The sequence below is a fragment of the Phalangium opilio genome, unplaced genomic scaffold (genome assembly GCF_054372755.1).
Source record: "Phalangium opilio isolate 3A_F unplaced genomic scaffold, DU_Popi_V2 ptg000098l_1, whole genome shotgun sequence".
Taxonomy (NCBI): domain Eukaryota; kingdom Metazoa; phylum Arthropoda; class Arachnida; order Opiliones; family Phalangiidae; genus Phalangium; species Phalangium opilio.
This window is the reverse complement of record NW_028324201.1, coordinates 1,887,388-1,910,595: the sequence shown is the minus strand read 5'-3', so window position 1 is coordinate 1,910,595 and position 23,208 is coordinate 1,887,388. Positions and strand designations below refer to the sequence as shown.

The following is a 23,208-nucleotide window of genomic DNA, read 5'->3' as shown; positions in this document are numbered from 1 at the left end:
TCTAAGGCGCCAGACTCAAGGGGCTTAGTTTCCTTCGTTCACAACGTGAATCTGTGTTTTCTGGTACTCGTATAAGGGCGTGGGTTCGAATCCCACTTCTGACACGATATGTTTTATGAATTTAACTAGAAGAGATGTAATTTATAAATCGTCAAAATTTCAAGAGACCACGTCAGGATGGCCGAGCGGTCTAAGGCGCCAGACTCAAGGGGCTTACTTTCCTTCATTCACAACGTGAATGTGTGTTTTCTGGTCCTCGTATGAGGGCGTGGGTTCGAATCCCACTTCTGACACGATATATTTTAATAAATTAACTGCAAGAGATGTAATTTATAAAACGTCCAAATTACAATAGACCACGTCAGGATGGCCGAGCGGTCTAAGGCGCCAGACTCAAGGGGCTTACTTTCCTTCATTCACAACGTGAATTTGTGCTTTCTGGTCCTCGTATGAGGGCGTGGGTTCGAATCCCACTTCTGACACGATATAATTTAATAAATTAACTGCAAGAGATGTAATTTATAAAACGTCCAAATTACAATAGACCACGTCAGGATGGCCGAGCGGTCTAAGGCGCCAGACTCAAGGGGCTTAATTTCCTTCGTTCACAACGTGAATCTGTGTTTTCTGGTCCTCGTATGAGGGCGTGGGTTCGATCCCACTTCTGACACGATATGTTTTATGAAATTAACTGCAAGAGACGTAATTTATAAAACGTCCAAATTACATTAGACCACGTCAGGATTGCCGAGCGGTCTAAAGCTTTGTCCACATTGAACTCGCGCTCGCGTGTTCGCGCCTTCGTCTATTAGCATCTTCGCAACAGATCACGAAAAACATTTGCACTTCTGTTCTGATACACTCAAAAATTTTGCTTTTCCCATTCTGAGAGCCAATAAAGTTTGAGCAATCATTGCGCCATCTGCCCCTCTCCATCGACGTTGTAAAAAGAGTAAAACTAAACTAATCGCCCCAGCCTTCCTCTCGTCTGTGATTGGCGCTGCTCTCGCGAAGACGCGAAATTCTTGGCCTAGTCGCAAGAAATTTGTATCTTCGCGAGTTGAGGACGCAAAGTAGTGAAAAACCCAATGTGGACAGTAGCGCGATCTTGCAAACAAGCAAAGCGAAGATGCGAACTCGCAAAATGTGTCAGTCTGGACAGGCCTTTAGGCGCCAGACTCAAGGGGCTTACTTTCCTTCGTTCAAAACGGGAATGTGTGTTTTCTGGTCCTCGTATGAGGGCGTGGGTTCGAATCCCACTTCTGACACGATATATTTTAATAAATTAACTGCAAGAGATGTAATTTTTAAAACGTCCAAATTACAAAAGACCACGTCAGGATGGCCGAGCGGTCTAAGGTGCCAGACTCAAGGGGCTTACTTTCCTTCGTTCAAAACGGGAATGTGTGTTTTCTGGTCCTCGTATGAGGGCGTGGGTTCGAATCCCACTTCTGACACGATATATTTTAATAAATTAACTGCAAGAGATGTAATTTATAAAACGTCCAAATTACAATAGACCACGTCAGGATGGCCGAGCGGTCTAAGGCGCCAGACTCAAGGGGCTTAGTTTCCTTCGTTCACAACGTGAATCTGTGTTTTCTGGTCCTCGTATAAGGGCGTGGGTTCGAATCCCACTTCTGACACGATATGTTTTATGAAATTAACTAGAAGAGATGTAATTTATAAATCGTCAAAATTACAAGAGACCACGTCAGGATGGCCGAGCGGTCTAAGGCGCCAGACTCAAGGGGCTTACTTTCCTTCATTCACAACGTGAATGTGTGTTTTCTGGTCCTCGTATGAGGGCGTGGGTTCGAATCCCACTTCTGACACGATATATTTTAATAAATTAACTGCAAGAGATGTAATTTATAAATCGTCCAAATTACAATAGACCACGTCAGGATGGCCGAGCGGTCTAAGGCGCCAGTTTCAAGGGGCTTACTTTCCTTCGTTCACAACGTGAATCTGTGTTTTCTGGTCCTCGTATGAGCGCGTGGGTTCGAATCCCACTTCTGACACGATATAATTTAATAAATTAACTGCAAGAGACGTAATTTATAAAACGTCCAAATTACAATAGACCACGTCAGGATTGCCGAGCGGTCTAAGGTGCCAGACTCAAGGGGCTTGATTTCCTTCGTTCAAAACGGGAATGTGTGTTTTCTGGTCCTCGTATGAGGACGTGGGTTCGAATCCCACTTCTGACACGATATATTTTATAAATTAACTGCAAGAGATGTAATTTATAAAACGTCCAAATTACAAGAGACCACGTCAGGATTGCCGAGCGGTCTAAGGCGCCAGACTCAAGGGGCTTACTTTCCTTCATTCACAACGTGAATATGTGTTTTCTGGTCCTCGTATGAGGGCGTGGGTTCGAATCCCACTTCTGACACGATATATTTTAATAAATTAACTGCAAGAGATGTAATTTATAAAACGTCCAAATTACAATAGATCACGTCACGATGGCCGAGCGGTCCAAGGCGCCAGACTCAAGGGGCTTACTTTCCTTCGTTCACAACGTGAATCTGTGTTTTCTGGTCCTCGTATAAGGGCGTGGGTTCGAATCCCACTTCTGACACGATATGTTTTATGAATTTAACTAGAAGAGATGTAATTTATAAATCGTCAAAATTTCAAGAGACCACGTCAGGATGGCCGAGCGGTCTAAGGCGCCAGACTCAAGGGGCTTACTTTCCTTCATTCACAACGTGAATGTGTGTTTTCTGGTCCTCGTATGAGGGCGTGGGTTCGAATCCCACTTCTGACACGATATATTTTAATAAATTAACTGCAAGAGATGTAATTTATAAAACGTCCAAATTACAATAGACCACGTCAGGATGGCCGAGCGGTCTAAGGCGCCAGACTCAAGGGGCTTACTTTCCTTCATTCACAACGTGAATGTGTGTTTTCTGGTCCTCGTATGAGGGCGTGGGTTCGAATCCCACTTCTGACACGATATAATTTAATAAATTAACTGCAAGAGATGTAATTTATAAAACGTCCAAATTACAATAGACCACGTCAGGATGGCCGAGCGGTCTAAGGCGCCAGACTCAAGGGGCTTAATTTCCTTCGTTCACAACGTGAATCTGTGTTTTCTGGTCCTCGTATGAGGGCGTGGGTTCGAATCCCACTTCTGACACGATATGTTTTATGAAATTAACTGCAAGAGACGTAATTTATAAAACGTCCAAATTACAATAGACCACGTCAGGATTGCCGAGCGGTCTAAGGCGCCAGACTCAAGGGGCTTACTTTCCTTCATTCACAACGTGAATGTGTGTTTTCTGGTCCTCGTATGAGGGCGTGGGTTCGAATCCCACTTCTGACACGATATATTTTAATAAATTAACTGCAAGAGATGTAATTTATAAAACGTCCAAATTACAATAGACCACGTCAGGATGGCCGAGCGGTCTAAGGCGCCAGACTCAAGGGGCTTACTTTCCTTCATTCACAACGTGAATGTGTGTTTTCTGGTCCTCGTATGAGGGCGTGGGTTCGAATCCCACTTCTGACACGATATAATTTAATAAATTAACTGCAAGAGATGTAATTTATAAAACGTCCAAATTACAATAGACCACGTCAGGATGGCCGAGCGGTCTAAGGCGCCAGACTCAAGGGGCTTAATTTCCTTCGTTCACAACGTGAATCTGTGTTTTCTGGTCCTCGTATGAGGGCGTGGGTTCGAATCCCACTTCTGACACGATATGTTTTATGAAATTAACTGCAAGAGACGTAATTTATAAAACGTCCAAATTACAATAGACCACGTCAGGATTGCCGAGCGGTCTAAGGCGCCAGACTCAAGGGGCTTACTTTCCTTCGTTCAAAACGGGAATGTGTGTTTTCTGGTCCTCGTATGAGGGCGTGGGTTCGAATCCCACTTCTGACACGATATATTTTAATAAATTAACTGCAAGAGATGTAATTTTTAAAACGTCCAAATTACAAAAGATCACGTCAGGATGGCCGAGCGGTCTAAGGTGCCAGACTCAAGGGGCTTACTTTCCTTCGTTCAAAACGGGAATGTGTGTTTTCTGGTCCTCGTATGAGGGCGTGGGTTCGAATCCCACTTCTGACACGATATGTTTTAATAAATTAACTGCAAGAGATGTAATTTATAAAACGTCCAAATTACAATAGACCACGTCACGATGGCCGAGCGGTCCAAGGCGCCAGACTCAAGGGGCTTACTTTCCTTCGTTCACAACGTGAGTCTGTGTTTTGGTCCTCGTATGAGGGCGTGGGTTCGAAGCCCACTTCTGACACGATATAATTTAATAAATTAACTGCAAGAGATGTAATTTATAAAACGTCCAAATTACAATAGACCACGTCAGGATGGCCGAGCGGTCTAAGGTGCCAGACTCAATGGGCTTACTTTCCTTCGTTCAAAACGGGAATGTGTGTTTTCTGGTCCTCGTATGAGGGCGTGGGTTCGAATCCCACTTCTGACACGATATGTTTTATGAAATTAACTAGAAGAGATGTAATTTACAAATCGTCAAAATTACAAGAGACCACGTCAGGATGGCCGAGCGGTCTAAGGCGCCAGACTCAAGGGGCTTAGTTTCCTTCGTTCACAACGTGAATCTGTGTTTTCTGGTCCTCGTATAAGGGCGTGGGTTCGAATCCCACTTCTGACACGATATGTTTTATGAATTTAACTAGAAGAGATGTAATTTATAAATCGTCAAAATTTCAAGAGACCACGTCAGGATGGCCGAGCGGTCTAAGGCGCCAGACTCAAGGGGCTTAATTTTCTTCGCTCACAACGTGAATCTGTGTTTTCTGGTCCTCGTATGAGGGCGTGGGTTCGAATCCCACTTCTGACACGATATGTTTTATGAAATTAACTGCAAGAGACGTAATTTATAAAACGTCCAAATTACAATAGACCACGTCAGGATTGCCGAGCGGTCTAAGGCGCCAGACTCAAGGGGCTTACTTTCCTTCGTTCAAAACGGGAATGTGTGTTTTCTGGTCCTCGTATGAGGGCGTGGGTTCGAATCCCACTTCTGACACGATATATTTTAATAAATTAACTGCAAGAGATGTAATTTTTATAACGTCCAAATTACAAAAGACCACGTCAGGATGGCCGAGCGGTCTAAGGTGCCAGACTCAAGGGGCTTACTTTCCTTCGTTCAAAACGGGAATGTGTGTTTTCTGGTCCTCGTATGAGGGCGTGGGTTCGAATCCCACTTCTGACACGATATATTTTAATAAATTAACTGCAAGAGATGTAATTTATAAAACGTCCAAATTACAATAGACCACGTCAGGATGGCCGAGCGGTCTAAGGCGCCAGACTCAAGGGGCTTAGTTTCCTTCGTTCACAACGGGAATCTGTGTTTTCTGGTCCTCGTATAAGGGCGTGGGTTCGAATCCCACTTCTGACACGATATGTTTTATGAAATTAACTAGAAGAGATGTAATTTATAAATCGTCAAAATTACAAGAGACCACGTCAGGATGGCCGAGCGGTCTAAGGCGCCAGACTCAAGGGGCTTACTTTCCTTCATTCACAACGTGAATGTGTGTTTTCTGGTCCTCGTATGAGGGCGTGGGTTCGAATCCCACTTCTGACACGATATATTTTAATAAATTAACTGCAAGAGATGTAATTTATAAATCGTCCAAATTACAATAGACCACGTCAGGATGGCCGAGCGGTCTAAGGCGCCAGTTTCAAGGGGCTTACTTTCCTTCGTTCACAACGTGAATCTGTGTTTTCTGGTCCTCGTATGAGCGCGTGGGTTCGAATCCCACTTCTGACACGATATAATTTAATAAATTAACTGCAAGAGACGTAATTTATAAAACGTCCAAATTACAATAGACCACGTCAGGATTGCCGAGCGGTCTAATGTGCCAGACTCAAGGGGCTTACTTTCCTTCGTTCAAAACGGGAATGTGTGTTTTCTGGTCCTCGTATGAGGACGTGGGTTCGAATCCCACTTCTGACACGGTATATTTTATAAATTAACTGCAAGAGATGTAATTTATAAAACGTCCAAATTACAAGAGACCACGTCAGGATTGCCGAGCGGTCTAAGGCGCCAGACTCAAGGGGCTTACTTTCCTTCATTCACAACGTGAATGTGTGTTTTCTGGTCCTCGTATGAGGGCGTGGGTTCGAATCCCACTTCTGACACGATAAATTTTAATAAATTAACTGCAAGAGATGTAATTTATAAAACGTCCAAATTACAATAGACCACGTCACGATGGCCGAGCGGTCCAAGGCGCCAGACTCAAGGGGCTTACTTTCCTTCGTTCACAACGTGAGTCTGTGTTTTGGTCCTCGTATGAGGGCGTGGGTTCGAAGCCCACTTCTGACACGATATAATTTAATAAATTAACTGCAAGAGATGTAATTTATAAAACGTCCAAATTACAATAGACCACGTCAGGATGGCCGAGCGGTCTAAGGTGCCAGACTCAATGGGCTTACTTTCCTTCGTTCAAAACGGGAATGTGTGTTTTCTGGTCCTCGTATGAGGGCGTGGGTTCGAATCCCACTTCTGACACGATATGTTTTATGAAATTAACTAGAAGAGATGTAATTTACAAATCGTCAAAATTACAAGAGACCACGTCAGGATTGCCGAGCGGTCTAATGTGCCAGACTCAAGGGGCTTACTTTCCTTCGTTCAAAACGGGAATGTGTGTTTTCTGGTCCTCGTATGAGGACGTGGGTTCGAATCCCACTTCTGACACGGTATATTTTATAAATTAACTGCAAGAGATGTAATTTATAAAACGTCCAAATTACAAGAGACCACGTCAGGATTGCCGAGCGGTCTAAGGCGCCAGACTCAAGGGGCTTACTTTCCTTCATTCACAACGTGAATGTGTGTTTTCTGGTCCTCGTATGAGGGCGTGGGTTCGAATCCCACTTCTGACACGATAAATTTTAATAAATTAACTGCAAGAGATGTAATTTATAAAACGTCCAAATTACAATAGACCACGTCACGATGGCCGAGCGGTCCAAGGCGCCAGACTCAAGGGGCTTACTTTCCTTCGTTCACAACGTGAGTCTGTGTTTTGGTCCTCGTATGAGGGCGTGGGTTCGAAGCCCACTTCTGACACGATATAATTTAATAAATTAACTGCAAGAGATGTAATTTATAAAACGTCCAAATTACAATAGACCACGTCAGGATGGCCGAGCGGTCTAAGGTGCCAGACTCAATGGGCTTACTTTCCTTCGTTCAAAACGGGAATGTGTGTTTTCTGGTCCTCGTATGAGGGCGTGGGTTCGAATCCCACTTCTGACACGATATGTTTTATGAAATTAACTAGAAGAGATGTAATTTACAAATCGTCAAAATTACAAGAGACCACGTCAGGATGGCCGAGCGGTCTAAGGTGCCAGACTCAATGGGCTTACTTTCCTTCGTTCAAAACGGGAATGTGTGTTTTCTGGTCCTCGTATGAGGGCGTGGGTTCGAATCCCACTTCTGACACGATATGTTTTATGAAATTAACTAGAAGAGATGTAATTTACAAATCGTCAAAATTACAAGAGACCACGTCAGGATGGCCGAGCGGTCTAAGGCGCCAGACTCAAGGGGCTTACTTTCCTTCATTCACAACGTGAATGTGTGTTTTCTGGTCCTCGTATGAGGGCGTGGGTTCGAATCCCACTTCTGACACGATATATTTTAATAAATTAACTGCAAGAGATGTAATTTATAAAACGTCCAAATTACAATAGACCACGTCAGGATGGCCGAGCGGTCTAAGGCGCCAGACTCAAGGGGCTTACTTTCCTTCATTCACAACGTGAATGTGTGTTTTCTGGTCCTCGTATGAGGGCGTGGGTTCGAATCCCACTTCTGACACGATATGTTTTATGAAATTAACTGCAAGAGACGTAATTTATAAAACGTCCAAATTACATTAGACCACGTCAGGATTGCCGAGCGGTCTAAAGCTTTGTCCACATTGAACTCGCGCTCGCGTGTTCGCGCCTTCGTCTATTAGCATCTTCGCAACAGATCACGAAAAACATTTGCACTTCTGTTCTGATACACTCAAAAATTTTGCTTTTCCCATTCTGAGAGCCAATAAAGTTTGAGCAATCATTGCGCCATCTGCCCCTCTCCATCGACGTTGTAAAAAGAGTAAAACTAAACTAATCGCCCCAGCCTTCCTCTCGTCTGTGATTGGCGCTGCTCTCGCGAAGACGCGAAATTCTTGGCCTAGTCGCAAGAAATTTGTATCTTCGCGAGTTGAGGACGCAAAGTAGTGAAAAACCCAATGTGGACAGTAGCGCGATCTTGCAAACAAGCAAAGCGAAGATGCGAACTCGCAAAATGTGTCAGTCTGGACAGGCCTTTAGGCGCCAGACTCAAGGGGCTTACTTTCCTTCGTTCAAAACGGGAATGTGTGTTTTCTGGTCCTCGTATGAGGGCGTGGGTTCGAATCCCACTTCTGACACGATATATTTTAATAAATTAACTGCAAGAGATGTAATTTTTAAAACGTCCAAATTACAAAAGACCACGTCAGGATGGCCGAGCGGTCTAAGGTGCCAGACTCAAGGGGCTTACTTTCCTTCGTTCAAAACGGGAATGTGTGTTTTCTGGTCCTCGTATGAGGGCGTGGGTTCGAATCCCACTTCTGACACGATATATTTTAATAAATTAACTGCAAGAGATGTAATTTATAAAACGTCCAAATTACAATAGACCACGTCAGGATGGCCGAGCGGTCTAAGGCGCCAGACTCAAGGGGCTTAGTTTCCTTCGTTCACAACGTGAATCTGTGTTTTCTGCTCCTCGTATAAGGGCGTGGGTTCGAATCCCACTTCTGACACGATATGTTTTATGAAATTAACTAGAAGAGATGTAATTTATAAATCGTCAAAATTACAAGAGACCACGTCAGGATGGCCGAGCGGTCTAAGGCGCCAGACTCAAGGGGCTTACTTTCCTTCATTCACAACGTGAATGTGTGTTTTCTGGTCCTCGTATGAGGGCGTGGGTTCGAATCCCACTTCTGACACGATATATTTTAATAAATTAACTGCAAGAGATGTAATTTATAAATCGTCCAAATTACAATAGACCACGTCAGGATGGCCGAGCGGTCTAAGGCGCCAGTTTCAAGGGGCTTACTTTCCTTCGTTCACAACGTGAATCTGTGTTTTCTGGTCCTCGTATGAGCGCGTGGGTTCGAATCCCACTTCTGACACGATATAATTTAATAAATTAACTGCAAGAGACGTAATTTATAAAACGTCCAAATTACAATAGACCACGTCAGGATTGCCGAGCGGTCTAAGGTGCCAGACTCAAGGGGCTTGATTTCCTTCGTTCAAAACGGGAATGTGTGTTTTCTGGTCCTCGTATGAGGACGTGGGTTCGAATCCCACTTCTGACACGATATATTTTATAAATTAACTGCAAGAGATGTAATTTATAAAACGTCCAAATTACAAGAGACCACGTCAGGATTGCCGAGCGGTCTAAGGCGCCAGACTCAAGGGGCTTACTTTCCTTCATTCACAACGTGAATATGTGTTTTCTGGTCCTCGTATGAGGGCGTGGGTTCGAATCCCACTTCTGACACGATATATTTTAATAAATTAACTGCAAGAGATGTAATTTATAAAACGTCCAAATTACAATAGACCACGTCACGATGGCCGAGCGGTCCAAGGCGCCAGACTCAAGGGGCTTACTTTCCTTCGTTCACAACGTGAGTCTGTGTTTTGGTCCTCGTATGAGGGCGTGGGTTCGAAGCCCACTTCTGACACGATATAATTTAATAAATTAACTGCAAGAGATGTAATTTATAAAACGTCCAAATTACAATAGACCACGTCAGGATGGCCGAGCGGTCTAAGGTGCCAGACTCAATGGGCTTACTTTCCTTCGTTCAAAACGGGAATGTGTGTTTTCTGGTCCTCGTATGAGGGCGTGGGTTCGAATCCCACTTCTGACACGATATGTTTTATGAAATTAACTAGAAGAGATGTAATTTACAAATCGTCAAAATTACAAGAGACCACGTCAGGATGGCCGAGCGGTCTAAGGCGCCAGACTCAAGGGGCTTAGTTTCCTTCGTTCACAACGTGAATCTGTGTTTTCTGGTCCTCGTATAAGGGCGTGGGTTCGAATCCCACTTCTGACACGATATGTTTTATGAATTTAACTAGAAGAGATGTAATTTATAAATCGTCAAAATTACAAGAGACCACGTCAGGATGGCCGAGCGGTCTAAGGCGCCAGACTCAAGGGGCTTACATTCCTTCATTCACAACGTGAATGTGTGTTTTCTGGTCCTCGTATGAGGGCGTGGGTTCGAATCCCACTTCTGACACGATGTATTTTAATAAATTAACTGCAAGAGATGTAATTTATAAATCGTCCAAATTACAATAGACCACGTCAGGATGGCCGAGCGGTCTAAGGTGCCAGACTCAATGGGCTTACTTTCCTTCGTTCAAAACGGGAATGTGTGTTTTCTGGTCCTCGTATGAGGGCGTGGGTTCGAATCCCACTTCTGACACGATATGTTTTATGAAATTAACTAGAAGAGATGTAATTTACAAATCGTCCAAATTACAATAGACCACGTCAGGATGGCCGAGCGGTCTAAGGTGCCAGACTCAATGGGCTTACTTTCCTTCGTTCAAAACGGGAATGTGTGTTTTCTGGTCCTCGTATGAGGGCGTGGGTTCGAATCCCACTTCTGACACGATATGTTTTATGAAATTAACTAGAAGAGATGTAATTTACAAATCGTCAAAATTACAAGAGACCACGTCAGGATGGCCGAGCGGTCTAAGGCGCCAGACTCAAGGGGCTTACTTTCCTTCATTCACAACGTGAATGTGTGTTTTCTGGTCCTCGTATGAGGGCGTGGGTTCGAATCCCACTTCTGACACGATATATTTTAATAAATTAACTGCAAGAGATGTAATTTATAAAACGTCCAAATTACAATAGACCACGTCAGGATGGCCGAGCGGTCTAAGGCGCCAGACTCAAGGGGCTTACTTTCCTTCATTCACAACGTGAATGTGTGTTTTCTGGTCCTCGTATGAGGGCGTGGGTTCGAATCCCACTTCTGACACGATATAATTTAATAAATTAACTGCAAGAGATGTAATTCATAAAACGTCCAAATTACAATAGACCACGTCAGGATGGCCGAGCGGTCTAAGGCGCCAGACTCAAGGGGCTTAATTTCCTTCGTTCACAACGTGAATCTGTGTTTTCTGGTCCTCGTATGAGGGCGTGGGTTCGATCCCACTTCTGACACGATATGTTTTATGAAATTAACTGCAAGAGACGTAATTTATAAAACGTCCAAATTACATTAGACCACGTCAGGATTGCCGAGCGGTCTAAGGCGCCAGACTCAAGGGGCTTACTTTCCTTCGTTCAAAACGGGAATGTGTGTTTTCTGGTCCTCGTATGAGGGCGTGGGTTCGAATCCCACTTCTGACACGATATGTTTTATGAAATTAACTAGAAGAGATGTAATTTACAAATCGTCCAAATTACAATAGACCACGTCAGGATGGCCGAGCGGTCTAAGGTGCCAGACTCAATGGGCTTACTTTCCTTCGTTCAAAACGGGAATGTGTGTTTTCTGGTCCTCGTATGAGGGCGTGGGTTCGAATCCCACTTCTGACACGATATGTTTTATGAAATTAACTAGAAGAGATGTAATTTACAAATCGTCAAAATTACAAGAGACCACGTCAGGATGGCCGAGCGGTCTAAGGCGCCAGACTCAAGGGGCTTACTTTCCTTCATTCACAACGTGAATGTGTGTTTTCTGGTCCTCGTATGAGGGCGTGGGTTCGAATCCCACTTCTGACACGATATATTTTAATAAATTAACTGCAAGAGATGTAATTTATAAAACGTCCAAATTACAATAGACCACGTCAGGATGGCCGAGCGGTCTAAGGCGCCAGACTCAAGGGGCTTACTTTCCTTCATTCACAACGTGAATGTGTGTTTTCTGGTCCTCGTATGAGGGCGTGGGTTCGAATCCCACTTCTGACACGATATAATTTAATAAATTAACTGCAAGAGATGTAATTTATAAAACGTCCAAATTACAATAGACCACGTCAGGATGGCCGAGCGGTCTAAGGCGCCAGACTCAAGGGGCTTAATTTCCTTCGTTCACAACGTGAATCTGTGTTTTCTGGTTCTCGTATGAGGGCGTGGGTTCGATCCCACTTCTGACACGATATGTTTTATGAAATTAACTGCAAGAGACGTAATTTATAAAACGTCCAAATTACATTAGACCACGTCAGGATTGCCGAGCGGTCTAAGGCGCCAGACTCAAGGGGCTTACTTTCCTTCGTTCAAAACGGGAATGTGTGTTTTCTGGTCCTCGTATGAGGGCGTGGGTTCGAATCCCACTTCTGACACGATATATTTTAATAAATTAACTGCAAGAGATGTAATTTTTAAAACGTCCAAATTAAAAAAGACCACGTCAGGATGGCCGAGCGGTCTAAGGTGCCAGACTCAAGGGGCTTACTTTCCTTCGTTCAAAACGGGAATGTGTGTTTTCTGGTCCTCGTATGAGGGCGTGGGTTCGAATCCCACTTCTGACACGATATATTTTAATAAATTAACTGCAAGAGATGTAATTTATAAAACGTCCAAATTACAATAGACCACGTCAGGATGGCCGAGCGGTCTAAGGCGCCAGACTCAAGGGGCTTAGTTTCCTTCGTTCACAACGTGAATCTGTGTTTTCTGGTCCTCGTATAAGGGCGTGGGTTCGAATCCCACTTCTGACACGATATGTTTTATGAAATTAACTAGAAGAGATGTAATTTATAAATCGTCAAAATTACAAGAGACCACGTCAGGATGGCCGAGCGGTCTAAGGCGCCAGACTCAAGGGGCTTACTTTCCTTCATTCACAACGTGAATGTGTGTTTTCTGGTCCTCGTATGAGGGCGTGGGTTCGAATCCCACTTCTGACACGATATATTTTAATAAATTAACTGCAAGAGATGTAATTTATAAATCGTCCAAATTACAATAGACCACGTCAGGATGGCCGAGCGGTCTAAGGCGCCAGTTTCAAGGGGCTTACTTTCCTTCGTTCACAACGTGAATCTGTGTTTTCTGGTCCTCGTATGAGCGCGTGGGTTCGAATCCCACTTCTGACACGATATAATTTAATAAATTAACTGCAAGAGACGTAATTTATGAAACGTCCAAATTACAATAGACCACGTCAGGATTGCCGAGCGGTCTAAGGTGCCAGACTCAAGGGGCTTGATTTCCTTCGTTCAAAACGGGAATGTGTGTTTTCTGGTCCTCGTATGAGGACGTGGGTTCGAATCCCACTTCTGACACGATATATTTTATAAATTAACTGCAAGAGATGTAATTTATAAAACGTCCAAATTACAAGAGACCACGTCAGGATTGCCGAGCGGTCTAAGGCGCCAGACTCAAGGGGCTTACTTTCCTTCATTCACAACGTGAATGTGTGTTTTCTGGTCCTCGTATGAGGGCGTGGGTTCGAATCCCACTTCTGACACGATATATTTTAATAAATTAACTGCAAGAGATGTAATTTATAAAACGTCCAAATTACAATAGACCACGTCACGATGGCCGAGCGGTCCAAGGCGCCAGACTCAAGGGGCTTACTTTCCTTCGTTCACAACGTGAGTCTGTGTTTTGGTCCTCGTATGAGGGCGTGGGTTCGAAGCCCACTTCTGACACGATATAATTTAATAAATTAACTGCAAGAGATGTAATTTATAAAACGTCCAAATTACAATAGACCACGTCAGGATGGCCGAGCGGTCTAAGGCGCCAGACTTAAGGAGCTTAGTTCTTTCGTTCACAACGTGAATCAGTGTATTCTGGTCCTCGTTTGAGGGCAAGGGTTCAAATCTCACTTCTGACACGATATGTTTTATGAAATTAACTAGAAGAGATGTAATTTATAAATCGTCCAAATTGCAAAAGACAACGTAAGGATGGCCGAGCGGTCTAAGGTGCCAGACTCAAGGGGCTTACTTTCCTTCGTTCAAAACGGGAATGTGGGTTTTCTGGTCCTCGTATGAGGGCGTGGGTTCGAATCCCACTTTTGACACGATATATTTTAATAAATTAACTGCAAGAGATGTAATTTATAAAACGTCCAAATTACAATAGACCACGTCAGGATGGCCGAGCGGTCTAAGGCGCCAGACTCAAGGGGCTTAGTTTCCTTCGTTCACAACGTGAATCTGTGTTTTCTGGTCCTCGTATAAGGGCAAGGGTTCGAATCCCACTTCTGACACGATATATTTAAATAAATTAACTGCAAGAGATGTAATTTACAAATCGTCAAAATTACAAGAGACCACGTCAGGATGGCCGAGCGGTCTAAGGCGCCAGACTCAAGGGGCTTACTTTCCTTCGTTCACAACGTGAATCTGTGTTTTCTGGTCCTCGTATGAGGGCGTGGGTTCGAATCCCACTTCTGACACGATATAATTTAATAAATTAACTGCAAGAGACGTAATTTATAAAACGTCCAAATTACAATAGACCACGTCAGGATTGCCGAGCGGTCTAAGGTGCCAGACTCAAGGGGCTTACTTTCCTTCATTCACAACGTGAATGTGTGTTCTCTGGTCTTCGTATGAGGGCGTGGGTTCGAATCCCACTTCTGACACGATATATTTTAATAAATTAACTGCAAGAGATGTAATTTATAAAACGTCCAAATTACAATAGACCACGTCAGGATGGCCGAGCGGTCTAAGGCGCCAGACTCAAGGGGCTTACTTTCCTTCGTTCACAACGTGAATCTGTGTTTTGGTCCTCGTATGAGGGCGTGGGTTCGAAGCCCACTTCTGACACGATATGTTTTATGAAATTAACTGGAAGAGATGTAATTTATAAAACGTCCAAATTACAAAAGACCACGTCAGGATGGCCGAGCGGTCTAAGGTGCCAGACTCAAGGGGCTTACTTTCCTTCGTTCAAAACGGGAATGTGTGTTTTCTGGTCCTCGTATGAGGGCGTGGGTTCGAATCCCACTTCTGACACGATATGTTTTATGAAATTAACTAGAAGAGATGTAATTTACAAATCGTCAAAATTACAAGAGACCACGTCAGGATGGCCGAGCGGTCTAAGGTGCCAGACTCAAGGGGCTTACTTTCCTTCGTTCAAAACGGGAATGTGTGTTTTCTGGTCCTCGTATGAGGGCGTGGGTTCGAATCCCACTTCTGACACGATATATTTTAATAAATTAACTGCAAGAGATGTAATTTATAAAACGTCCAAATTACAATAGACCACGTCAGGATGGCCGAGCGGTCTAAGGCGCCAGACTTAAGGGGCTTAGTTCTTTCGTTCACAACGTGAATCCGTGTATTCTGGTCCTCGTTTGAGGGCATGGGTTCAAATCTCACTTCTGACACGATATGTTTTATGAAGTTAACTAGAAGAGATGTAATTTCAAATCGTCAAAATTACAAGAGACCACGTCAGGATGGCCGAGCGGTCTAAGGTGCCAGACTCAAGGGGCTTACTTTCCTTCGTTCAAAACGGGAATGTGTGTTTTCTGGTCCTCGTATGAGGGCGTGGGTTCGAATCCCACTTCTGACACGATATATTTTAATAAATTAACTGCAAGAGATGTAATTTATAAAACGTCCAAATTACAATAGACCACGTCAGGATGGCCGAGCGGTCTAAGGCGCCAGACTCAAGGGGCTTAGTTTCCTTCGTTCACAACGTGAATCTGTGTTTTCTGGTCCTCGTATAAGGGCGTGGGTTCGAATCCCACTTCTGACACGATATGTTTTATGAAATTAACTAGAAGAGATGTAATTTATAAATCGTCAAAATTACAAGAGACCACGTCAGGATGGCCGAGCGGTCTAAGGCGCCAGACTCAAGGGGCTTACTTTCCTTCATTCACAACGTGAGTGTGTGTTTTCTGGTCCTCGTATGAGGGCGTGGGTTCGAATCCCACTTCTGACACGATATATTTTAATAAATTAACTGCAAGAGATGTAATTTATAAATCGTCCAAATTACAATAGACCACGTCAGGATGGCCGAGCGGTCTAAGGCGCCAGTTTCAAGGGGCTTACTTTCCTTCGTTCACAACGTGAATCTGTGTTTTCTGGTCCTCGTATGAGCGCGTGGGTTCGAATACCACTTCTGACACGATATAATTTAATAAATTAACTGGAAGAGATGTAATTAATAAAACGTCCAAATTACAATAGACCACGTCACGATGGCCGAGCGGTCCAAGGCGCCAGACTCAAGGGGCTTACTTTCCTTCGTTCACAACGTGAGTCTGTGTTTTGGTCCTCGTATGAGGGCGTGGGTTCGAAGCCCACTTCTGACACGATATAATTTAATAAATTAACTGCAAGAGATGTAATTTATAAAACGTCCAAATTACAATAGACCACGTCAGGATTGCCGAGCGGTCTAAGGCGCCAGACTCAAGGGGCTTACTTTCCTTCATTCACAACGTGAATGTGTGTTTTCTGGTCCTCGTATGAGGGCGTGGGTTCGAATCCCACTTCTGACACGATATATTTTAATAAATTAACTGCAAGAGATGTAATTTATAAAACGTCCAAATTACAATAGACCACGTCAGGATGGCCGAGCGGTCTAAGGCGCCAGACTTAAGGGGCTTAGTTCTTTCGTTCACAACGTGAATCCGTGTATTCTGGTCCTCGTTTGAGGGCATGGGTTCAAATCTCACTTCTGACACGATATGTTTTATGAAGTTAACTAGAAGAGATGTAATTTCAAATCGTCAAAATTACAAGAGACCACGTCAGGATGGCCGAGCGGTCTAAGGTGCCAGACTCAAGGGGCTTACTTTCCTTCGTTCAAAACGGGAATGTGTGTTTTCTGGTCCTCGTATGAGGGCGTGGGTTCGAATCCCACTTCTGACACGATATATTTTAATAAATTAACTGCAAGAGATGTAATTTATAAAACGTCCAAATTACAATAGACCACGTCAGGATGGCCGAGCGGTCTAAGGCGCCAGACTTAAGGGGCTTAGTTCTTTCGTTCACAACGTGAATCCGTGTATTCTGGTCCTCGTTTGAGGGCATGGGTTCAAATCTCACTTCTGACACGATATGTTTTATGAAGTTAACTAGAAGAGATGTAATTTCAAATCGTCAAAATTACAAGAGACCACGTCAGGATGGCCGAGCGGTCTAAGGTGCCAGACTCAAGGGGCTTACTTTCCTTCGTTCAAAACGGGAATGTGTGTTTTCTGGTCCTCGTATGAGGGCGTGGGTTCGAATCCCACTTCTGACACGATATATTTTAATAAATTAACTGCAAGAGATGTAATTTATAAAACGTCCAAATTACAATAGACCACGTCAGGATGGCCGAGCGGTCTAAGGCGCCAGACTCAAGGGGCTTAGTTTCCTTCGTTCACAACGTGAATCTGTGTTTTCTGGTCCTCGTATGAGCGCGTGGGTTCGAATACCACTTCTGACACGATATAATTTAATAAATTAACTGGAAGAGATGTAATTAATAAAACGTCCAAATTACAATAGACCACGTCACGATGGCCGAGCGGTCCAAGGCGCCAGACTCAAGGGGCTTACTTTCCTTCGTTCACAACGTGAGTCTGTGTTTTGGTCCTCGTATGAGGGCGTGGGTTCGAAGCCCACTTCTGACACGATATAATTTAATAAATTAACTGCAAGAGATGTAATTTATAAAACGTCCAAATTACAATAGACCACGTCAGGATTGCCGAGCGGTCTAAGGCGCCAGACTCAAGGGGCTTACTTTCCTTCATTCACAACGTGAATGTGTGTTTTCTGGTCCTCGTATGAGGGCGTGGGTTCGAATCCCACTTCTGACACGATATATTTTAATAAATTAACTGCAAGAGATGTAATTTATAAAACGTCCAAATTACAATAGACCACGTCAGGATGGCCGAGCGGTCTAAGGCGCCAGACTTAAGGGGCTTAGTTCTTTCGTTCACAACGTGAATCCGTGTATTCTGGTCCTCGTTTGAGGGCATGGGTTCAAATCTCACTTCTGACACGATATGTTTTATGAAGTTAACTAGAAGAGATGTAATTTCAAATCGTCAAAATTACAAGAGACCACGTCAGGATGGCCGAGCGGTCTAAGGTGCCAGACTCAAGGGGCTTACTTTCCTTCGTTCAAAACGGGAATGTGTGTTTTCTGGTCCTCGTATGAGGGCGTGGGTTCGAATCCCACTTCTGACACGATATATTTTAATAAATTAACTGCAAGAGATGTAATTTATAAAACGTCCAAATTACAATAGACCACGTCAGGATGGCCGAGCGGTCTAAGGTGCCAGACTCAAGGGGCTTACTTTCCTTCGTTCAAAACGGGAATGTGTGTTTTCTGGTCCTCGTATGAGGGCGTGGGTTCGAATCCCACTTCTGACACGATATATTTTAATAAATTAACTGCAAGAGATGTAATTTATAAAACGTCCAAATTACAATAGACCACGTCAGGATGGCCGAGCGGTCTAAGGCGCCAGACTCAAGGGGCTTAATTTCCTTCGTTCACAACGTGAATCTGTGTTTTCTGGTCCTCGTATGAGGGCGTGGGTTCGAATCCCACTTCTGACACGATATAATTTAATAAATTAACTGCAAGAGACGTAATTTATAAAACGTCCAAATTACAATAGACCACGTCAGGATTGCCGAGCGGTCTAAGGCGCCAGACTTAAGGGGCTTAGTTCTTTCGTTCACAACGTGAATCCGTGTTTTCTGGTCCTCGTATGAGGGCGTGGGTTCGAATCCCACTTCTGACACGATATGTTTTAATAAATTATCTGCAAGAGATGTAATTTATAAAACGTCCAAATTACAAAAGACCACGTCAGGATGGCCGAGCGGTCTAAGGTGCCAGACTCAAGGGGCTTACTTTCCTTCGTTCACAACGTGAATCTGTGTTTTCTGGTCCTCGTATAAGGGCGTGGGTTCGAATCCCACTTCTGACACGATATGTTTTATGAATTTAACTAGAAGAGATGTAATTTATAAATCGTCAAAATTACAAGAGACCACGTCAGGATGGCCGAGCGGTCTAAGGCGCCAGACTCAAGGGGCTTACTTTCCTTCATTCACAACGTGAATGTGTGTTTTCTGGTCCTCGTATGAGGGCGTGGGTTCGAATCCCACTTCTGACACGATATATTTTAATAAATTAACTGCAAGAGATGTAATTTATAAAACGTCCAAATTACAATAGACCACGTCAGGATGGCTGAGCGGTCTAAGGCGCCAGTTTCAAGGGGCTTACTTTCCTTCGTTCACAACGTGAATCTGTGTTTTCTGGTCCTCGTATGAGCGCGTGGGTTCGAATCCCACTTCTGACACGATATAATTTAATAAATTAACTGCAAGAGACGTAATTTATAAAACGTCCAAATTACAATAGACCACGTCAGGATTGCCGAGCGGTCTAAGGTGCCAGACTCAATGGGCTTACTTTCCTTCGTTCAAAACGAGAATGTGTGTTTTCTGGTCCTCGTATGAGGGCGTGGGTTCGAATCCCACTTCTGACACGATATGTTTTATGAAATTAACTAGAAGAGATGTAATTTACAAATCGTCAAAATTACAAGAGACCACGTCAGGATGGCCGAGCGGTCTAAGGCGCCAGACTCAAGGGGCTTACTTTCCTTCATTCACAACGTGAATGTGTGTTTTCTGGTCCTCGTATGAGGGCGTGGGTTCGAATCCCACTTCTGACACGATATAATTTAATAAATTAACTGCAAGAGACGTAATTTATAAAACGTCCAAATTACAATAGACCACGTCAGGATTGCCGAGCGGTCTAAGGTGCCAGACTCAAGGGGCTTACTTTCCTTCGTTCAAAACGGGAATGTGTGTTTTCTGGTCCTCGTATGAGGGCGTGGGTTCGAATCCCACTTCTGACACGATATATTTTAATAAATTAACTGCAAGAGATGTAATTTATAAAACGTCCAAATTACAATAGACCACGTCAGGATGGCTGAGCGGTCTAAGGCGCCAGTTTCAAGGGGCTTACTTTCCTTCGTTCACAACGTGAATCTGTGTTTTCTGGTCCTCGTATGAGCGCGTGGGTTCGAATCCCACTTCTGACACGATATAATTTAATAAATTAACTGCAAGAGACGTAATTTATAAAACGTCCAAATTACAATAGACCACGTCAGGATTGCCGAGCGGTCTAAGGTGCCAGACTCAATGGGCTTACTTTCCTTCGTTCAAAACGAGAATGTGTGTTTTCTGGTTCTCGTATGAGGGCGTGGGTTCGAATCCCACTTCTGACACGATATGTTTTATGAAATTAACTAGAAGAGATGTAATTTACAAATCGTCAAAATTACAAGAGACCACGTCAGGATGGCCGAGCGGTCTAAGGCGCCAGACTCAAGGGGCTTACTTTCCTTCATTCACAACGTGAATGTGTGTTTTCTGGTCCTCGTATGAGGGCGTGGGTTCGAATCCCACTTCTGACACGATATAATTTAATAAATTAACTGCAAGAGACGTAATTTATAAAACGTCCAAATTACAATAGACCACGTCAGGATTGCCGAGCGGTCTAAGGTGCCAGACTCAAGGGGCTTACTTTCCTTCGTTCAAAACGGGAATGTGTGTTTTCTGGTCCTCGTATGAGGACGTGGGTTCGAATCCCACTTCTGACACGATATATTTTATAAATTAACTGCAAGAGATGTAATTTATAAAACGTCCAAATTACAAGAGACCACGTCAGGATTGCCGAGCGGTCTAAGGCGCCAGACTCAAGGGGCTTACTTTCCTTCATTCACAACGTGAATGTGTGTTTTCTGGTCCTCGTATGAGGGCGTGGGTTCGAATACCACTTCTGACACGATATATTTTATAAAATTAACTAGAAGAGATGTAATTTATAAATCGTCAAAATTACAAGAGACCACGTCAGGATGGCCGAGCGGTCTAAGGCGCCAGTTTCAAGGGGCTTACTTTCCTTCGTTCACAACGTGAATCTGTGTTTTCTGGTCCTCGTATGAGCGCGTGGGTTCGAATCCCACTTCTGACACGATATAATTTAATAAATTAACTGCAAGAGACGTAATTTATAAAACGTCCAAATTACAATAGACCACGTCAGGATTGCCGAGCGGTCTAAGATGCCAGACTCAAGGGGCTTACTTTCCTTCGTTCAAAACGGGAATGTGTGTTTTCTGGTCCTCGTATGAGGACGTGGGTTCGAATCCCACTTCTGACACGATATATTTTATAAATTAACTGCAAGAGATGTAATTTATAAAACGTCCAAATTACAAGAGACCACGTCAGGATTGCCGAGCGGTCTAAGGCGCCAGACTCAAGGGGCTTACTTTCCTTCATTCACAACGTGAATGTGTGTTTTCTGGTCCTCGTATGAGGGCGTGGGTTCGAATACCACTTCTGACACGATATATTTTAATAAATTAACTGCAAGAGATGTAATTTATAAAACGTCCAAATTACAATAGACCACGTCACGATGGCCGAGCGGTCCAAGGCGCCAGACTCAAGGGGCTTACTTTCCTTCGTTCACAACGTGAGTCTGTGTTTTGGTCCTCGTATGAGGGCGTGGGTTCGAAGCCCACTTCAGACACGATATAATTTAATAAATTAACTGCAAGAGATGTAATTTATAAAACGTCCAAATTACAATAGACCACGTCAGGATGGCCGAGCGGTCTAAGGCGCCAGACTTAAGGGGCTTAGTTCTTTTGTTCACAACGTGAATCCGTGTATTCTGGTCCTCGTTTGAGGGCAAGGGTTCAAATCTCACTTCTGACACGATATGTTTTATGAAATTAACTAGAAGAGATGTAATTTATAAATCGTCCAAATTACAAAAGACCACGTAAGGATGGCCGAGCGGTCTAAGGTGCCAGACTCAAGCGGCTTACTTTCCTTCGTTCAAAACGGGAATGTGGGTTTTCTGGTCCTCGTATGAGGGCGTGGGTTCGAATCCCACTTCTGACACGATATATTTTAATAAATTAACTGCAAGAGATGTAATTTATAAAACGTCCAAATTACAATAGACCACGTCAGGATGGCCGAGCGGTCTAAGGCGCCAGACTCAAGGGGCTTAGTTTCCTTCGTTCACAACGTGAATCTGTGTTTTCTGGTCCTCGTATAAGGGCAAGGGTTCGAATCCCACTTCTGACACGATATATTTATATAAATTAACTGCAAGAGATGTGATTTACAAATCGTCAAAATTACAAGAGACCACGTCAGGATGGCCGAGCGGTCTAAGGCGCCAGACTCAAGGGGCTTACTTTCCTTCGTTCACAACGTGAATCTGTGTTTTCTGGTCCTCGTATGAGGGCGTGGGTTCGAATCCCACTTCTGACACGATATAATTTAATAAATTAACTGCAAGAGACGTAATTTATAAAACGTCCAAATTACAATAGACCACGTCAGGATGGCCGAGCGGTCTAAGGCGCCAGACTTAAAGGGCTTAGTTCTTTCGTTCACAACGTGAATCCGTGTATTCTGGTCCTCGTTTGAGGGCAAGGGTTCAAATCTCACTTCTGACACGATATGTTTTATGAAATTAACTAGAAGAGATGTAATTTCAAATCGTCAAAATTACAAGAGACCACGTCAGGATGGCCGAGCGGTCAAAGGCGCCAGACTCAAGGGGCTTACTTTCCTTCATTCACAACGTGAATGTGTGTTCTCTGGTCCTCGTATGAGGGCGTGGGTTCGAATCTTACTTCTGACACGATATATTTTAATAAATTAACTGCAAGAGATGTAATTTATAAAACGTCCAAATTACAATAGACCACGTCAGGATGGCCGAGCGGTCTAAGGCGCCAGACTCAAGGGGCTTACTTTCCTTCGTTCACAACGTGAATCTGTGTTTTGGTCCTCGTATGAGGGCGTGGGTTCGAAGCCCACTTCTGACACGATATGTTTTATGAAATTAACTGGAAGAGATGTAATTTATAAAACGTCCAAATTACAAAAGACCACGTCAGGATGGCCGAGCGGTCTAAGGTGCCAGACTCAAGGGGCTTACTTTCCTTCGTTCAAAACGGGAATGTGTGTTTTCTGGTCCTCGTATGAGGGCGTGGGTTCAAATCCCACTTCTGACACGATATGTTTTATGAAACTAACTAGAA

The 23,208-nt window shown here is 43.8% G+C and overlaps 39 non-coding genes across 39 annotated transcripts; all 39 read left to right on the top strand.

Annotated features, from left to right (window-relative positions):
* The first annotated feature begins 171 nt into the window (after window positions 1-171).
* Window positions 172-293, top strand: TRNAL-CAA (transfer RNA leucine (anticodon CAA)). Its single transcript has 2 exons — window positions 172-209; window positions 248-293. It is a non-coding gene; the product is annotated as a tRNA-Leu (tRNA).
* A 67-nt stretch (window positions 294-360) lies between these two features.
* On the top strand, window positions 361-482 carry TRNAL-CAA (transfer RNA leucine (anticodon CAA)). The gene is made up of 2 exons: window positions 361-398; window positions 437-482. It is a non-coding gene; the product is annotated as a tRNA-Leu (tRNA).
* An 853-nt stretch (window positions 483-1,335) lies between these two features.
* On the top strand, window positions 1,336-1,457 carry TRNAL-CAA (transfer RNA leucine (anticodon CAA)). Its single transcript has 2 exons — window positions 1,336-1,373; window positions 1,412-1,457. It is a non-coding gene; the product is annotated as a tRNA-Leu (tRNA).
* Window positions 1,458-1,713: 256 nt separating this feature from the next.
* Window positions 1,714-1,835, top strand: TRNAL-CAA (transfer RNA leucine (anticodon CAA)). Its single transcript has 2 exons — window positions 1,714-1,751; window positions 1,790-1,835. It is a non-coding gene; the product is annotated as a tRNA-Leu (tRNA).
* Window positions 1,836-2,657: 822 nt separating this feature from the next.
* On the top strand, window positions 2,658-2,779 carry TRNAL-CAA (transfer RNA leucine (anticodon CAA)). Its single transcript has 2 exons — window positions 2,658-2,695; window positions 2,734-2,779. It is a non-coding gene; the product is annotated as a tRNA-Leu (tRNA).
* A 67-nt stretch (window positions 2,780-2,846) lies between these two features.
* Window positions 2,847-2,968, top strand: TRNAL-CAA (transfer RNA leucine (anticodon CAA)). Its single transcript has 2 exons — window positions 2,847-2,884; window positions 2,923-2,968. It is a non-coding gene; the product is annotated as a tRNA-Leu (tRNA).
* Window positions 2,969-3,035: 67 nt separating this feature from the next.
* On the top strand, window positions 3,036-3,157 carry TRNAL-CAA (transfer RNA leucine (anticodon CAA)). Its single transcript has 2 exons — window positions 3,036-3,073; window positions 3,112-3,157. It is a non-coding gene; the product is annotated as a tRNA-Leu (tRNA).
* A 256-nt stretch (window positions 3,158-3,413) lies between these two features.
* TRNAL-CAA (transfer RNA leucine (anticodon CAA)) lies at window positions 3,414-3,535 on the top strand. Its single transcript has 2 exons — window positions 3,414-3,451; window positions 3,490-3,535. It is a non-coding gene; the product is annotated as a tRNA-Leu (tRNA).
* Window positions 3,536-3,602: 67 nt separating this feature from the next.
* TRNAL-CAA (transfer RNA leucine (anticodon CAA)) lies at window positions 3,603-3,724 on the top strand. Its single transcript has 2 exons — window positions 3,603-3,640; window positions 3,679-3,724. It is a non-coding gene; the product is annotated as a tRNA-Leu (tRNA).
* Window positions 3,725-3,980: 256 nt separating this feature from the next.
* TRNAL-CAA (transfer RNA leucine (anticodon CAA)) lies at window positions 3,981-4,102 on the top strand. The gene is made up of 2 exons: window positions 3,981-4,018; window positions 4,057-4,102. It is a non-coding gene; the product is annotated as a tRNA-Leu (tRNA).
* A 632-nt stretch (window positions 4,103-4,734) lies between these two features.
* On the top strand, window positions 4,735-4,856 carry TRNAL-CAA (transfer RNA leucine (anticodon CAA)). Its single transcript has 2 exons — window positions 4,735-4,772; window positions 4,811-4,856. It is a non-coding gene; the product is annotated as a tRNA-Leu (tRNA).
* A 256-nt stretch (window positions 4,857-5,112) lies between these two features.
* On the top strand, window positions 5,113-5,234 carry TRNAL-CAA (transfer RNA leucine (anticodon CAA)). Its single transcript has 2 exons — window positions 5,113-5,150; window positions 5,189-5,234. It is a non-coding gene; the product is annotated as a tRNA-Leu (tRNA).
* Window positions 5,235-5,490: 256 nt separating this feature from the next.
* Window positions 5,491-5,612, top strand: TRNAL-CAA (transfer RNA leucine (anticodon CAA)). Its single transcript has 2 exons — window positions 5,491-5,528; window positions 5,567-5,612. It is a non-coding gene; the product is annotated as a tRNA-Leu (tRNA).
* A 1,951-nt stretch (window positions 5,613-7,563) lies between these two features.
* Window positions 7,564-7,685, top strand: TRNAL-CAA (transfer RNA leucine (anticodon CAA)). Its single transcript has 2 exons — window positions 7,564-7,601; window positions 7,640-7,685. It is a non-coding gene; the product is annotated as a tRNA-Leu (tRNA).
* Window positions 7,686-7,752: 67 nt separating this feature from the next.
* Window positions 7,753-7,874, top strand: TRNAL-CAA (transfer RNA leucine (anticodon CAA)). Its single transcript has 2 exons — window positions 7,753-7,790; window positions 7,829-7,874. It is a non-coding gene; the product is annotated as a tRNA-Leu (tRNA).
* A 665-nt stretch (window positions 7,875-8,539) lies between these two features.
* On the top strand, window positions 8,540-8,661 carry TRNAL-CAA (transfer RNA leucine (anticodon CAA)). Its single transcript has 2 exons — window positions 8,540-8,577; window positions 8,616-8,661. It is a non-coding gene; the product is annotated as a tRNA-Leu (tRNA).
* A 256-nt stretch (window positions 8,662-8,917) lies between these two features.
* On the top strand, window positions 8,918-9,039 carry TRNAL-CAA (transfer RNA leucine (anticodon CAA)). The gene is made up of 2 exons: window positions 8,918-8,955; window positions 8,994-9,039. It is a non-coding gene; the product is annotated as a tRNA-Leu (tRNA).
* Window positions 9,040-10,237: 1,198 nt separating this feature from the next.
* TRNAL-CAA (transfer RNA leucine (anticodon CAA)) lies at window positions 10,238-10,359 on the top strand. The gene is made up of 2 exons: window positions 10,238-10,275; window positions 10,314-10,359. It is a non-coding gene; the product is annotated as a tRNA-Leu (tRNA).
* Window positions 10,360-10,804: 445 nt separating this feature from the next.
* TRNAL-CAA (transfer RNA leucine (anticodon CAA)) lies at window positions 10,805-10,926 on the top strand. Its single transcript has 2 exons — window positions 10,805-10,842; window positions 10,881-10,926. It is a non-coding gene; the product is annotated as a tRNA-Leu (tRNA).
* Window positions 10,927-10,993: 67 nt separating this feature from the next.
* Window positions 10,994-11,115, top strand: TRNAL-CAA (transfer RNA leucine (anticodon CAA)). The gene is made up of 2 exons: window positions 10,994-11,031; window positions 11,070-11,115. It is a non-coding gene; the product is annotated as a tRNA-Leu (tRNA).
* Window positions 11,116-11,748: 633 nt separating this feature from the next.
* TRNAL-CAA (transfer RNA leucine (anticodon CAA)) lies at window positions 11,749-11,870 on the top strand. The gene is made up of 2 exons: window positions 11,749-11,786; window positions 11,825-11,870. It is a non-coding gene; the product is annotated as a tRNA-Leu (tRNA).
* Window positions 11,871-11,937: 67 nt separating this feature from the next.
* On the top strand, window positions 11,938-12,059 carry TRNAL-CAA (transfer RNA leucine (anticodon CAA)). Its single transcript has 2 exons — window positions 11,938-11,975; window positions 12,014-12,059. It is a non-coding gene; the product is annotated as a tRNA-Leu (tRNA).
* A 444-nt stretch (window positions 12,060-12,503) lies between these two features.
* Window positions 12,504-12,625, top strand: TRNAL-CAA (transfer RNA leucine (anticodon CAA)). The gene is made up of 2 exons: window positions 12,504-12,541; window positions 12,580-12,625. It is a non-coding gene; the product is annotated as a tRNA-Leu (tRNA).
* A 256-nt stretch (window positions 12,626-12,881) lies between these two features.
* On the top strand, window positions 12,882-13,003 carry TRNAL-CAA (transfer RNA leucine (anticodon CAA)). The gene is made up of 2 exons: window positions 12,882-12,919; window positions 12,958-13,003. It is a non-coding gene; the product is annotated as a tRNA-Leu (tRNA).
* A 1,386-nt stretch (window positions 13,004-14,389) lies between these two features.
* On the top strand, window positions 14,390-14,511 carry TRNAL-CAA (transfer RNA leucine (anticodon CAA)). Its single transcript has 2 exons — window positions 14,390-14,427; window positions 14,466-14,511. It is a non-coding gene; the product is annotated as a tRNA-Leu (tRNA).
* Window positions 14,512-14,954: 443 nt separating this feature from the next.
* Window positions 14,955-15,076, top strand: TRNAL-CAA (transfer RNA leucine (anticodon CAA)). The gene is made up of 2 exons: window positions 14,955-14,992; window positions 15,031-15,076. It is a non-coding gene; the product is annotated as a tRNA-Leu (tRNA).
* A 67-nt stretch (window positions 15,077-15,143) lies between these two features.
* Window positions 15,144-15,265, top strand: TRNAL-CAA (transfer RNA leucine (anticodon CAA)). Its single transcript has 2 exons — window positions 15,144-15,181; window positions 15,220-15,265. It is a non-coding gene; the product is annotated as a tRNA-Leu (tRNA).
* Window positions 15,266-15,519: 254 nt separating this feature from the next.
* On the top strand, window positions 15,520-15,641 carry TRNAL-CAA (transfer RNA leucine (anticodon CAA)). Its single transcript has 2 exons — window positions 15,520-15,557; window positions 15,596-15,641. It is a non-coding gene; the product is annotated as a tRNA-Leu (tRNA).
* A 256-nt stretch (window positions 15,642-15,897) lies between these two features.
* Window positions 15,898-16,019, top strand: TRNAL-CAA (transfer RNA leucine (anticodon CAA)). Its single transcript has 2 exons — window positions 15,898-15,935; window positions 15,974-16,019. It is a non-coding gene; the product is annotated as a tRNA-Leu (tRNA).
* Window positions 16,020-16,838: 819 nt separating this feature from the next.
* TRNAL-CAA (transfer RNA leucine (anticodon CAA)) lies at window positions 16,839-16,960 on the top strand. The gene is made up of 2 exons: window positions 16,839-16,876; window positions 16,915-16,960. It is a non-coding gene; the product is annotated as a tRNA-Leu (tRNA).
* Window positions 16,961-17,214: 254 nt separating this feature from the next.
* On the top strand, window positions 17,215-17,336 carry TRNAL-CAA (transfer RNA leucine (anticodon CAA)). The gene is made up of 2 exons: window positions 17,215-17,252; window positions 17,291-17,336. It is a non-coding gene; the product is annotated as a tRNA-Leu (tRNA).
* An 819-nt stretch (window positions 17,337-18,155) lies between these two features.
* TRNAL-CAA (transfer RNA leucine (anticodon CAA)) lies at window positions 18,156-18,277 on the top strand. Its single transcript has 2 exons — window positions 18,156-18,193; window positions 18,232-18,277. It is a non-coding gene; the product is annotated as a tRNA-Leu (tRNA).
* Window positions 18,278-18,344: 67 nt separating this feature from the next.
* On the top strand, window positions 18,345-18,466 carry TRNAL-CAA (transfer RNA leucine (anticodon CAA)). Its single transcript has 2 exons — window positions 18,345-18,382; window positions 18,421-18,466. It is a non-coding gene; the product is annotated as a tRNA-Leu (tRNA).
* Window positions 18,467-18,533: 67 nt separating this feature from the next.
* On the top strand, window positions 18,534-18,655 carry TRNAL-CAA (transfer RNA leucine (anticodon CAA)). Its single transcript has 2 exons — window positions 18,534-18,571; window positions 18,610-18,655. It is a non-coding gene; the product is annotated as a tRNA-Leu (tRNA).
* A 444-nt stretch (window positions 18,656-19,099) lies between these two features.
* TRNAL-CAA (transfer RNA leucine (anticodon CAA)) lies at window positions 19,100-19,221 on the top strand. Its single transcript has 2 exons — window positions 19,100-19,137; window positions 19,176-19,221. It is a non-coding gene; the product is annotated as a tRNA-Leu (tRNA).
* A 445-nt stretch (window positions 19,222-19,666) lies between these two features.
* TRNAL-CAA (transfer RNA leucine (anticodon CAA)) lies at window positions 19,667-19,788 on the top strand. Its single transcript has 2 exons — window positions 19,667-19,704; window positions 19,743-19,788. It is a non-coding gene; the product is annotated as a tRNA-Leu (tRNA).
* Window positions 19,789-20,422: 634 nt separating this feature from the next.
* On the top strand, window positions 20,423-20,544 carry TRNAL-CAA (transfer RNA leucine (anticodon CAA)). Its single transcript has 2 exons — window positions 20,423-20,460; window positions 20,499-20,544. It is a non-coding gene; the product is annotated as a tRNA-Leu (tRNA).
* A 1,763-nt stretch (window positions 20,545-22,307) lies between these two features.
* TRNAL-CAA (transfer RNA leucine (anticodon CAA)) lies at window positions 22,308-22,429 on the top strand. The gene is made up of 2 exons: window positions 22,308-22,345; window positions 22,384-22,429. It is a non-coding gene; the product is annotated as a tRNA-Leu (tRNA).
* Window positions 22,430-23,059: 630 nt separating this feature from the next.
* TRNAL-CAA (transfer RNA leucine (anticodon CAA)) lies at window positions 23,060-23,181 on the top strand. The gene is made up of 2 exons: window positions 23,060-23,097; window positions 23,136-23,181. It is a non-coding gene; the product is annotated as a tRNA-Leu (tRNA).
* Window positions 23,182-23,208: the final 27 nt, after the last annotated feature.